At 36.0% G+C, this 14,666-nt stretch overlaps 1 pseudogene; it reads right to left on the bottom strand.

Annotated features, from left to right (window-relative positions):
* The window catches only part of LOC102859518, an 18,018-nt pseudogene extending 7,041 nt beyond the window's left edge, over positions 1 to 10,977 (bottom strand).
* Between the last annotated feature and the right edge of the window lie 3,689 nt (positions 10,978 to 14,666).

Here is a 14,666-nt window from a genome sequence, read left to right as displayed (position 1 = left end):
CCCCCAGGTGCCTGTCGGGGCCTGGGTTTCAGCTGTCCACACCACAGCAGTGGGCAACGAGCTTAAAGCCCCTGATGGCTCTGGGCGCTGACTCTCACCAGTGGCTATAGATGAAGTCACAGGCGATTTTCAGCCAGCGCCGGTTATTCTTCCATTTTTCTAGGGCTCTTTTTGTCTCTTGTAATAATGTTTTATAATTTTCTCTCAATAGGTCCTTTGTGTTTCTAATTAGATTTACTCCTAGGTATTTAATCTTATGATTAGCAATTGTGATAGGTATTGATTTTCTTAGCTTCAGTTCTTTATTCTCTTTGTCACTGCAGAAAAAATCCAATGGATTTTAGTATGTTGATCTTGTAACCTGCCACATTGCTGAATTGGTCAAATATGTTCAGTAATTTTCTTACTGGGTCTTTAGAATTTTCTAAGTATACTATCATATCATCTGTATATAGAGATAATTTTATCTTCTTTTTGCCTTTTGGATACTTCTTATTTCCTTCTCTTGTCTTATTACTATTGCTAAGACTTTCAATACAATATTGAATAGGAGAAGTTAATCTCTCTCCATTGAGAATAATGTGTTGGCCTTGGATTTGCGTATATACGTGTTACTATGTTGAGGAAATTCCCCTCTATTCCTATTTTGTTGAATGTTTTAATCAGGAAATGGTGTTGGATTTTGTCAAAGCCCTTTTCTGCATCAATTGATAGGATCATGTTGCTCTTGTTCTTTGCTTTGTTAATGTGATGAATTATACTGATTGTTTTGCTTATATTGAACCATCCTTGCATACCTTTTATGAATCCCACTTGGTTGTGGTGAATTATTATTTTTTATGTATTGTTGAATTATATTGGACAGGATTTTATTCAGGATTTTTGAATCTGTTTTCATGAGAGATATTGGCCTATAGTTTTCTGTTTTGGTAGTGTCCTTACCTGGCTTTGTTATCAAGGATACCAAATCAAGAATGAATCTAGGAAAATTAACCTTTTCCTATTTCCTGAAATATTTTATGTAGAATTAGTGACAATTCTCTGAATATTTAATAGAATTCACTTGTAAAATCATCTGGTCCAGGGCTTTTTTTGGTTGTAAGTATATTACTTTCTAATTTCTTCTTTTTAAATGAGTCTGTTCAGGCATTCAATTTTAATCTGTCAGTTTAGGAAGGTTGTGAATTTCTAGGTATTGTCCATTTCCTCTAGGTTTTCATATTTGTTTTAGTATAGTTTTCCATAATATTCCATTGTTAGCTTTTGTATTTTATTTGGTTCTGTTATGACCTTGCCTGTTTCATCTCTTATTCAGATGATTTGTGTCTTTCTTTTCCTTTGTTAGTTTTGCTAGTTGTTTGTCGATTTTATTGACCTTTTCAAAGAACCAACTCCTGGTTTTGTTGATGGTTTCAATTGTTTTCCATTTTACTTATTTTGCTCTATTTTTTATAATTTCTGGTTTTTTGAGGATGTTGGGTTTTCTTGTTGTTCTCTTACAATTTATTGAAGATGTTGAACTAGAGAATCAATGGTCATATTTTCCGCCTTTTGATGTGTTTGCTTATTGCTGTATTTAACCTCCAATTACTGCTTTGGCTATATTGCCAAGTTGTGTTTTCATCGTCATTTGTTTCAAGAAACTTTTTAATTTCATTTTTTATTTTCCTCTAGTACCTACTCTTGTTCAAGCAAGTTGTTGTTCAGCTTCCAAATGTATGTTTTTTTCCCCTCCTTTATCCTCTTGTTACTAATTTATAATTTTGTAGCATTGTGGTCTGAGAAGGTACTCTATTATTTCTATGTTTTTGAATCTGCTGTTAGGGATCTCTCCAAAGTGCTGAGGAGCAATGGTGTCTCTTTGGAGACTAAGGTGCGTCTGATACAGGCCATGGTCTTCGCAATCACCTGTTATGCATCAGAGAGTTGGACAATGACCAAGGAGGATAGAAGGAGAATTGATGCCTTTGAGCTGTGGTGCTGGAGAAGAGTATTGAGAATACCATGGACTGCTAGGAAAACAAACAGATTTGTCCTGGAGAGGGTTAAACCGGGTGGCTCCTTGGAGGCAAGTATTCTGAGGCTCCGTCTAACATACTTTGGACATGTTGTGAGGAGAGACCGGTCCTTGGAAAGGGGCATCATGCTTGGGAGGGTGGAGGGACAGCGCAGGAGAGGAAGGTCCTCTATGAGGTGGATTGATTCAGTGACTGGGATAATTGGGATGGGAGTGTTGGAGACAGTGCGATTGGCACAGGACAGAGCAGAGTTTAGGGCTGTTGTACATAGGGTCGCTATGAGTCACAGGCGACTTGACGGCACATAACAACAACAACAACAACAACAACAAACCTTGTGACCTAAAATGTGATCTATTCTCAAGAATGTTCCATGCAAGTGGAGAAGTACTTTGCTTTTTTGGGTGTATTAGCCTGTATGTATGTGTGTATATGTGCGTACGTGTGCATATATGTGTGTGTGTGTGTGTATATATATTTGTTTTTATGTGCTGTCTAGTTGCTTGTGACTCATAGTGACCCTATGTACAACAGCTCTCAACCCTGCTCTGTCCTGTGCCACTCACACTGTCTCTGACACACACACACACCCTGATTACCACAGTTATTTAATCAATTCACCTCATAGAGGGCCTTCCCCTCCTGCACTGTCCCTCCACCCTCCCAAGTATGGTGTCCCTCTCCAAGGATCGATCCCTCCTTACAACATGTCCAAAATATGTCAGATGAAGCCTCAGAATCCTTGCCTCCAAGGAGCAGCCCAGTTTAACCCTCTCTAGGATGAATCTGTTTTCTTATCAGTCCATGGTACACTCAATATTCTTCTCCTACACCACAGCTCAAAGGCATCAATTCTCCTTATATCCTCCTTAGTCATTGTCCAACTCTCTGACGCATAACAAGTGATTGCAAAGACCATGGCCTGTATCAGATATGAGATTTTATATATATATATATATATATATGAGATTTTATATATGTATATATGAGATTTTACATATATGTATATATAAGATTTTATATATGAGATTTTACATATATATGAGATTTTATGCATATATATACACATATACATCTACATATATACACACATCTACATACATACACACATATACACACCTACACATACATACATATACATATACACACACACACACACATATATGAGAGATTGGGTTATGGTGTGGTTTAATTCTTCAGCATGTTTGTTGAGTTTCTGGTGTTTCTATCTTTTCTTAAGAGTGGTATATTGAAATCTCCAACTACTATAATGGTGTTCTTTATTTCCTTTTTCAATTTTGTTGTTGTTTGTTTTATGTATTTTCCAGGTCTTTCATTTGGTGCATAGATATTTATTATTGCTATGTCTTCTTGTTCTATTGCTCTTTTAACCATTATAGAATGACCTTTCTTTTCCTTCGTGATTTTTTTTGCATTGAAATCTATTTTATTAGAGATTCATATTGCTACTCCTGCTTTTTCCTGGTTGCCATTTATTTGTTCTATTTTCCCCACCCTTTTAGTTTTAATCTTTCTTTACCTTCATATTTTAGGTGTGTCTCTTGTAGACAGCATATTAATGAATTTTGTTTATTTATCCAATCTGCTAATATTTTTCTCTTCAATGGTGTATTTAAACCATTCACATTCAGTGTGACTATTGAGAGGCAAGGTTTTATTGCTATCATTTTGTTGAATTCTTTTTGGTGTTGTTACTGGGTACCTTGGTCCATCCTGCTTTTTGTGGCACCTCTATAAGACGGATATTTCTCAGTGTTTCCTGAAAAGCTGGTCTTGATTTTATCAACTCCCTTAGTTTCTGTTTTTCTGAGAAATCTTGATCTCTCCTTCATAGTTGATGGACAGTTTTGCTGGGTATAGTATTCTTGGTTAACAGTTGAGTTTTTTTGAGTGTTCAATATATGTCATTCCACTGTCGTCTTGCTTGCCTGCTTTCTCCTGAGAAATTGGTCTTATTTGCTTTCCCTTATAGGTTACTCTTTGTTTCTCTCTCGCTGTTTTCAGAATTCTCTTATCTTTGGTTCTGGCAAATTGAATGCCTTGATTTTTATCTTTTGGGGTCTGTTTTATATGGTGTTCACTCAGTTTTTTGAATATATATTCTTTCATTCTTCATTATTCCTGGAAAATTTTCTTCTAGCAATTCTTCCACCACTTATTCAGTGCTTTTACTTGCTTCTTACTCTTCTGGGATTCCATTGATGCACATGTTATTTCTCTTGATGGTGTCCCACATTTTTCTTAGGTTTTCTTCTTTTTCCTTCCTTTTTATTCTGCTTTTTGTTCTAAGCACATCATTCAGTAGCAATTCTATCTTCTATTTCACGTTATATTCCATCTCTTCAAATTCATTCATGTGTCCCTTTATCATATTGAAAGCATCTGAAACATTGGTCTTCATATTTTGGATTATGGTTTCTTATTTTTCCAGAGCCTCTAATGCTTTGTTTATTTTATTCACATTGTTTTGGATTTTTTTTTAAATACTCTTCTTGGTATTTGCTTTCAGTGTTGTGTAATTATTCAAGTTTATCTTTTGCCTGTTGAAAGTAATCAGTCATTGGTCTTTTAATTTCTGTCAGAAAGTTCCATCAGACTTTCTGGCTTCAGCAAATCCATTGATACTGTTTCACTTTTTGGGGGTGAAATCTTGCTTTGAGCTTATATAGGGTGTAAGGTAGTCTGCTTCTTACATGACATTGCTCTGGTATAGTTTTTCCACCTTAGGTGAGAGCATGCTCTTGGTCTGAGGTCACTGGTCTGAGAGTGGGGGCAGCTACCCTGTCTGGGTTTCTCTCTGAACTTTTGGGTCAGGGTATACTTGCTTCAGATCAGGAGAGAAAAAGCCTATGAATTAGCTGCCTCCTCTCTCAGACAACTACTGCAGCTAGGCTCGTCCAAAGTGCTCTGGGTTAAAGGTAGCTCAGGTTAATTGACCGATTCAGCAGAATGGGCAGGGACACAGGTCGAGTGGGCAGATATGAAGATGGGATGCTCCTTCTTTGCTGGCATGCAGATGGGTTGTTGCTCCATATCATCTTTAAGTATTGCAATTTGAGGCTTGAATTTGTTCTTTGCTGCGGCCCAGCCAAGGGAAGGGGAGAGCTGAGGATGAAGAACACAGAGAGGCTAAGACTGATAGTCAGTAACAAAGTTTATTCCAAAAATTTTGAGTTATATTCTTTTGCAGAGAACAGAAAAACAGCTCAGCCTCAAGGCCAACAACACGCTTGTTTTGATATCCCTGCCACCTGCAAGATTGCTTCCAGTTGGCAAGCAAGGTCATCAGAACAGAGTCTTTAGGGAGGGTCATACCATTCTACACATCTCTGCTTGGCCTTGGGGTTCAAGGAATGGTTAAACTTGTTTTTGCTCCTTTCCAAACATCTGCACATTTGAACCTGGCATGAAATGGCTACTTGCTTAATTAAAATGGCTGCAGTATGGCTCACTTTTTAACATCCTACTTTCTTGAGTTGTTTTCTGGCAAGCGGATTCTATAGCCAAGATAGAATTAGTCTTGCTGGCCTTTTGGTACAGAACTAATATTGCTTTACAAGTTAGCTAGGCCCCAACAGTTCTTAAGTTCTTTCAAGCTTGAGAAATCCTGAGCTATTCTAACCCTTTTGGTTTTCTGACACCAGGTCTTTGCATATGCCATCATAATACTTTGCTTTAACTTTCCAAGATGCCCTTTAACACCTCTGTTCAACATCTTAGTGTCCTAATTTCTTCCCTTTGTTTTGGCTTCTCAGCACTCTACTTCAATGTTAGGGTCTCTTATCTATATTAGTCTTTTCTTCATCCTCTGTCTATGTAATGACATTTTGAATTCTTCATGGATTATATTTTCTTTTCATATCCTCCAGCACCTTTTCTAGTCTTTATTTATTAGTGTTATAGGCCTCAAACTTGTTCTTGAGATGATGAAGTATAGGATTGATAAAAAAGAGGAAGACCTATAACCAGTTGGATTGACACAGTAACCATAATGGTGAGGACTGGGTAAAGTTTTATTTTGTTAAATATAGGATCTCTTTGAGTTGGAGCTAACTCCATGCCACATCACCATATATCACATGCAAATTTCCTTGATTATTTAAAATTTATTTTTTCTAAGAGTGGATATATCTGAATCAAGGTGCAGGTAATATTTACACATTGCTTTTAGTTTTCTGTTTCATTATTCCTTTAACTAACCTATAGCTGATTCTCCTGTGGGTTTTGAAAGGTAGTTAATTGAAAGGGAGGAGATTGTCCATCCTTATCCCACATATTTATTTAATCTAAGAAAATATTTCTCCCTCATAAAATAATATTTACTTATTGAATATTCCTAACTAACTGTACTAAATAATTATTGTTTCATAAGTCTTAATGGCCTCGTCAGTAGATAGTTTGGTTGCAACCCAAAGGCAGGCAGTTTGAATCTACCAGAAGCTTCTGGTCAAAATGATATGCAGTCTCATCCATGCAATTTACAATTTCTGAAAACCTACTGGAAGATTAGCTCTGACTCATGTCTGACTTGATGACAATGAGTTGAAAGAACTACTGAACAAGGTTATTAATATCATATACAAGTAAAGTATTTTTAATGATTATTAAAATATAACTGGAACAATATATCAAGAGAGCTACCAGAAATTCAAGCTGGATTCAGAGGTGTCCATGCATCCAGGGATGTGACTGCTAATGTCAGATGGTTCTTGACTGAAAGATATGAAAACATATCTGAAGATACGTTTGTGTTTTATTTACTTTGTAAAGGCATTTGACTGTGGATGATAAAAAATGTTAGCTATCATTGTAAAGAATGGGAACCTCAGAACACATAACTGTGCTCTTGAAAAGTCAATATATAGAACAAGAAGTTATTTGAACAGAACAAGGGCATATTGCATAATTTAAAATCAAGAGAGGTATGTTTCAAGGTTGTAACCTTTCTCTCTGTCTATTCATTCTGTATGCTGAGCCAATCATTTGAAAAATTGGACCATTTGAAGAAGATTGTGGCATCAGAATTGAGGAAAGACTCATAAATACCTTGGTTATGCAGAAAATGTAAACTTCTTTGCATGAAAGGAAGAGGACTTGAAGCACCTTGATGAAGAAAATAAAAGACTAGAGTCTTCAATATGAATTACATCTCAATATCAAGAAAACAAAAGGTCCAACAGGTAACACTATGATAGATGGATAAAAGATTTAAAACGTTAACAATTTCATTTCATTTGGATCCACAATCAATATCCATAGCAGTCACAGTTAAGAAAGCAAAATGCTTTTTATGTTGGGGAAATCTGCCATCAAGGACCTCTTCAAAGTGTTATAGAACAAGATGTTAAAGACCAAGATTTGTGTGACTGGAGTCATGATTTTTTAATTGCTTCCTGTCCATTGGAAAGTTGTATAATGAATTAGGGAAATCAAAGAAGAATTGATCCCTTTGAATTGTAGTGCTGTCAAAAAATATTGAATATCTAATTAACTACCAAAAGAACAAGTATATCTGTCTTATAAGAAGTGGAGGCAAGACATACTCTGAAGGCAGTGATAACATATGTCCCCTACTTTGAGCATGTTGTCAAGAGGAACTTGTCCTTGGAAAAAAAAACATCATGCTGGGAAAGTTCAAGGGTCAATGAAAGAGAGGAAGACTCTCAATGATATGGATTAATATGATGTCTACCACATAGCACTTGATTGAACTCGATAGTGACAATGGGCAGGATAGGGCAAGGGTAAGGTCAGTTGTTCAGAAAATGATTATGAGTCATATTTAACTCAAAAGTATCTAACAGTAATCACAAAAAATAATGTATTATTCTGTGATTGCAGATCAGCTTCTTACCACTAAGCTGCTAGAGCTCCCTAGGAATATATTATATTTTGGCTGTGGCATTTTAATTTCTTTTTTTGTTTTGATTGTTTCAGTCAAACATTCTTCTAAGTAGTATAGCACTGCTCTGTCCATTTGCTGTACAGAAGTAATTTGTGGTTGCTGTCATGTTAAACATCGTGACACTGATGTGTCAAATGTGATAATGGTCATCCATAGTGGTCAGTATTTTGTGGAGCTCCCAGATTAAAACAGGCTTGGGAGCAGGAGTGGCATCTACTTCTGAAATAGCTTGCCTCTGGAAACTCTATGAACTTTGAGAGACGATGAAGGTTAAACAAGTGTTAAGGTCTTTCATTCATAGAGTCACTATGAGTCATCTGTTACTCGACTGCGCTTAACGACGATGACGACGACGACAACAACAACAACAACAACATTAACTTTTGGCCTAGACTCCATATTTTTTATGAATAGGAAGTTAGAAGTGCAGGTTTGATTATCTTCAGGTTCTTTTTTTTAATGCCTTCCCCAAAAACACTATGTACTTATTACACCTCATGAGGAATCATATAATTTTGGATGTTTCACTTTCAGATGGTGCCAGCCTGATTTCTTCCTTGTAAAGTTTTTCATCACATTTTAGCTAATGCTTTTAACATTGTTGATGATCATTGCCTCAATTCATTATTTAATTTGAGCTTGCAAGATGGTAATTTTCTAATATCATTCCTTCTGCATTTATTAGCTGAAAATTCACTTTAAAAGACTCTACCCTCAGCAACTATTGCTTATGTTTATTATGGTTCATACAGAAGCTTATTGCTCTTGAGTTGGAAATAACTCATTCAATGGCATCTAACAATAACAACAATACTTACTGTATCTCCAGAGGGTTTCTAAGGCTGTAAATCACACAGGAGGAGATTGCTCATCTTTCTTTTGTGTAGCTGTTGGTAAATTTGAACTACTAGAGAGGAGTAGCCTTTGTATTATCAGTTCAATTCCTTATGGACTAGACCATTGGAATTTCCTTCTTAGAAGAAAATTGGGCTAAATGATTGGTTTATCCAGTATAACAGCATTTATAAAAATGGATTGGCAACACTGAAAATTCCAGTGACAATCAATGAATGTTTCTAATCTTCTTTAATATGTTGTTGTTATGTTGGAACCAACCCATAGCTGATCCTCCAACAAGTTTTCGGAGGAAATAAATCATACTCGAAAGATTGCCCATCTTTCTCCAGCAGAGAGTCTGGTAGATTTGAACCATATGACTTTTGGTTGCAACATAGCTCCTTATTACTGTTGTTAGGTACTGTTGAGTCGAGTACAACTTATAGTGACAATATGAACAACAGATCTGATCCCTGTTCTATCCTGTGCCATTTTCATCATCCCTGATACACTTGAGCCCATTGTTGTGTTCATGGTGCCAATCTATCTTTCCAAGCATCAAGTTCCTTTACATGGAATAGCCTCTCCTAGCAATATGCCCAAAACATGTGAGATGAAACTTCACCATGTTTGCTTTCAAGGAACATGCTGGCTGCACTTTTTCTAAGACATATCTATTTGTTATTTTGGTAGTCCACCTTACCACCAGGTCACTAGATTTTAAAATATTTGATATATTTTAATTCTATTTTTGGAAGGTAGGATTATTTTCAAATTGACCATTGAATTATTTCGATAACTTTTCTCTTAGGACAACAGAAAATGTATTAAGAAAAAGAAAATGTAAAAAAAACTATGTACTATCATCTTAACCTAGTAAAAATATCAAAGTTCAGCAGAGCAGCAAGCAACAAATGCTGGCAAGCTTTTGGAAAGCCTGGAACCTTTATTCACTGCTGGTGGGAGTGTAAAATGGTGCAACCACTATGGAAGGCAGTATGGTGCTTTCTCAAAAAGTTGGAAATAGAAATATCATTTGGCCCTGCAATTCCACTACTAGGAATATTCCCTAAAGAAACCAGAGCTGCCACCCAAACAGACATATATGCATACACATATTTATTGCTGCATTAGTCACAATAACAAAGAGATGGAAGCAACCCAAGTGCCCAAATGATGATATATTCATACAATGGGATACTATGAAGCACTGAAAAACAAGGATCTCATAAATTATACAACGTGGGTAACACTGACGGACATTATGCTGAGTGAAATATCTCAGTCACTAAAGGACAAATACTGCATAGTACTACTGTTATAATACTGTTATAATACATAGTAATACTGACATGGGGGTTAGAGAGAAAATAAGAAAAGAGGGGATAAATAATGAATATTGAAACAGATGAAGGAAAGACTGCTTACAAGAAATATATGATTAGGCATTATACATATGACAACAGCCCAGAATAAGAAGTTCATTGCAAAGAGGACTGGGGTAGGAGGAGAGAGTAATTGAGCAACAATGAACAAATATTAAAAAAAAAAAAGAAAAAGTGAACTGGAGGAGGGAGAAGAGAGTGAGAAGGGGTAAAATGTGTAACAAAGAATGAATGAAATCTAGCTGTTCTGTAAACATTAAGATCACAATTAAAATAAAAAATATTAAAAAAGAAAGAAACTATATCACAAACATTCTATAGAGAATAATAACTTTTCAGTTTGAGTTAAGATAGCAATGCAATACTATTCAAATTTACCCATCTGTAACAGATTATAGTCATTCAAATGTAATTTATTTATTTATTTATTTTTATTTGCACTGTTTATTACATCTCTAGAAAAAGAATCCCAGGATTTTTCCTCCTGTGTGTCTTCGTCTTGCTTCCTCGTGGTCCATGATGCTAGCTGAGGTTGTCAGTCCAATGAAACAAAACTGACGGGACGGGAACAGATTATTCTGCCTCTTTTCTAGATCTTTGAGCTGCACATCAAATCTGGGGCTGATAACGCCACACTTGTTTAACCTGCCTGTGAGGTTGACAACAATTTTCCCTGCTCTGTGATCATCAATGATCTCAAATTCATCATCATGGTCAGGAACCGCACGATGACTTTGGAGCACGGCCTGATGAGAACCTGGCGCTTGCCTCTCTTCTCGGCATTGTTGATGCTCTTGAGCGCGTTGGCCATGGTGGAAAGAGAAAATTTAATTTATCTTTTTATTGAGCACCTAGATTTAATCTAATTTTAGGAACCCAATAATATCCCATAATTTTATAGTTATTTTATGATTGTTTCATATTTGTGATGCTTTGAAATAATTCATGTATAAGTTATCATGTATGCTTTTATAAATGCTTTTTATATTGCTATTATGCTTTTTTAAAAAATACTCTTAAACATCTATGAATATTCATTTATACTATGAAGAAAGAAAAAGAAGTTTTGAACTTTGAACTAGAACCATGACCTAGTAGGAGAGTGGATATGTATTGACTGCTAAGTGAAAAGTCAATTGTTCAACTCCATCAGCTTCTCCAAAGGATAAAGAAGTGGTTTATTTCCATTAAGATTTATAGATTTGAACCATCCCATTAAGATTTATAGATATAGAATCACCACAAATCAGAATTGATTTGATGGCAATGGGTATACTTATTCATTCTACTCCATCAGTGGCTTAAAAGGAGAAAAATGGATAGTCTTCTCCAGTTAAGATGTACAGCCTCAGAATCTCTGTGGAGCATCTGACTTGATAGCAATGAGAAGAACGGGAATCTCCTCCCATGCAATTAATTGCCTCTGAAAACCCACCGGAGGGTCAGCTATGGGTCAGTTCTGCCTCTTTGATGCACAACAATGACAATATACTAATATTTTTTCTGAATGTATTTTTAAATTTAATTTATATTAATCTTTTTATATTTTTCTTATTTACTTAAAAGTTTGAACACATTGTTCTCCACAAAAAAAGTCTTCCCATTTGCTTCACCCCATTCACCCATCGAATTGTGCGATCCTATGATTAACGCTTCTGCCCTATCCTCATCCATCTATTTTCAGCTCTCCTCCTTGGATCCTTATGCTCATTCTACAGTAATGGTTTTATACACTATTTGTCCTTGGGACTGATTAGTTTAGTCAGGACAATGCTCTCCAGTCCCTCTCAAGCTACGTAGTAATTTACAAAATCATTTCTCTTGTGTGTTGAGTACTATTCCATTGTATGAATGTACCACAACTTCTCAATCCATTGGTTTGTGATTGGACACCTGGGCTGTTTCCATGTTCTTGTGATGGTGAATAATGCTGCTATGAACACTGGTGTACAAGTTTCTATTTGAGTCTCAGTTCTCAATTTTTTTTTGTTTATATTCCAAGCAATGGAATAGCTGGATCATATGGAATATCTATGCTCAGCTTTTTGAGGAAGCGGCAAACTGCTTTCCAGAGTGGTTGCACTGATACATTATTTTTAAAATCCTGCTCTGTAAGTCATTAATAATCATAACTACATACCATTAGAAAGCTGTTCTAACCTTGGACTCAGATAAGGGGACTATGAGAAGTACATGAAGTACATAATAAACAGACTTTGTTAAGATTGTGTGCAGCAGCCTGCTGTGATAAAGAAATGTAAATTTATCAAATCTCTGCAGTTGACATAAATATGTCATATAATAGCTCTTTTAATTTCTAATAAATTAACTCTCAATACATGGCCTTTAGAAAAAAGATGTGACACCAGAAAAGTAAGTTCCCTTAACTGACAATAAAATGCACGAAAACATCTAACCCTATCTTGTAAAGCCAGGGTAAACAAACATAAAAAAAAACCCAGTGTATGTAAACTCTTGCATTCTCCCCACTTGCTGAGAAGATAATGACAAAAAATATTTCTGACTCTCACTACCTTTGAAGAATGAGATCCTGTGAAGGTACTTCTTACTACATCTGACCTCAGAACCTACCTACACAGGGATTGTCTTTGGGTTTGAGAAGTGGTCAAGTCTTTCTTACTAAAACAAAAGCCTGAAGCCTGAAGTTTCACACTTTAATAACTGCTGGATATTGTATTATTAATTCTATTTCCCTCAGGTAAGGAGTTAATGCTCTCAACCCAAAGGAAAGCAGATTGAATCCACCAGCTGCTCTGAGAGAGGCAGATGGGCAATCTCTTTGTAATTAACAGCCTCTGAAAACTTGCTGGAGAGTCAGCTATGAGTTGGCTGACTTGAAGGCAATAAATGAATGAGTTGAATTCTAATTAAATTTTTTGCAATGATGCTTGTATGCCTTGACATGGTTACTTTTTAATTTGTAAACTAAGGGTTTATCTAAGACAAACATGAGCATGTCTTTATAAAGTCTTAAGACAAAAATTCCAGGATAACACAACTAGAAAGTGTACTATGCATTTAAAAAATCAGATTATACAGACATTAACAGTATTACCTAATCCAGTCACATGCTGTTGAATGAGGGACAGCAAACATCTCAGAAGAGGCACACTGACTCAAAAAGTTTGAAACTACAGATTAGATTCCAAAGAAAACCAAGGCACTCTGGTGGCCTATTGTTAAGAAACTACTGCAATCCCAAAGACAAGCAGTTCAAATCCACCAGCTGCTCTGCAGCCCAAGAATGGAACATTTCCTCCTTTGTGATTTACTCTATCAGACAGCACAAGTCAAACACTCCGTTGTCCTAATTGATAAGCTTTACTCTGCTTCTATCCCAAATATTATTATAGTGAAACCCATGAGAGTTAGAATTCAAGCCATTCCCTTGTTTTTCTAGTCTCACAAGTTTTCTGTTTTTTAAAAATTTTATTATTAATGCAACATATATATTTATAAATTTTAAAACACAACATATATATTTTTCATGCTTTCCATTTCATTTCCCCCCATTCATTCTTTTTTGCACATTTTCCTCCCTTCTCTCCCCTCCCCCCAGGTCATTTTTCTCTTTGAAGGAAAAAATTTTTTTCATTATTAAACAATCCCCCACTCAGTCCACAGTCCACTTTACTATGTATTTCTTTTTCTGTAATCTTGTCATGAAAATAATACCTAATCCTATATTCCTTTCAAACAGTTCTCTCCCTCATCTGTTTCAATGCAGTTTACATTATTTATCCCTCTTCTTAGGTTCCCCCAACCCCAATGTCAGTCCCTTTTACAACAGTGGTACTATGCAGGTTTGCCTCTTTTCTGAGGTGCATTTTATTTGTTGTTGTTCTCATAGGAATTCTACGAATAACAGAACAGGACTTTGCCCTATCCTGAACCATCCTCAAGATCTCGTTTGCGCACAATCCCACCATGATAGTCATGTTATCAATCCTTCTTGATGAGAGGTTTCTTTCATTTTTCTGATCCTCTCCCTTTCCCAGCATATCTCTTCACAAGGACTTGATACTTCCTGAAAATGTGTTCAAAGTAAGTGAGGTAAAATTTTACCATCATTGCTTCTAAGGAGCACTGTGGCTATACTTCCTTCAAAACAAATTTGTTCTTTTGGCAGTCCATGGAATAGTCAATACACTTTGACCATGCCAAACTGCAAAGACATCAGTCCTTCTTCTGTCATCCCTGTTCATTGTCAGACTTTCAGATGCATAGTAGGCAATTGAAAATATCATGGCCTAGATCAGGTGCACCTTAGTTTTTAAATGAACATCCTTGTTCCTCAAAATTTTAAAAAGGTTCTATTTCCCCAATGTCACATATCTTTTGATTTTTGACTGCTACTACCATGGGTGTTGATTGTGATTTTGAGTAAAATGAAGTCATTGACAACTTCTAACTTTTCTGCATCCATCATGTTGTTGCCAATTGGTCCTAGCAGTGAGGAATTTAGTTTTCTTTTTTTTT

Source organism: Elephantulus edwardii, unplaced genomic scaffold, assembly GCF_000299155.1.
Source record: "Elephantulus edwardii isolate Elephantulus edwardi_28Jun2011 unplaced genomic scaffold, EleEdw1.0 scaffold00240, whole genome shotgun sequence".
Classification (NCBI taxonomy): domain Eukaryota; kingdom Metazoa; phylum Chordata; class Mammalia; order Macroscelidea; family Macroscelididae; genus Elephantulus; species Elephantulus edwardii.
Note: the sequence above shows the minus strand (reverse complement) of the source record. Positions and strands in the feature narration are given on the sequence as shown.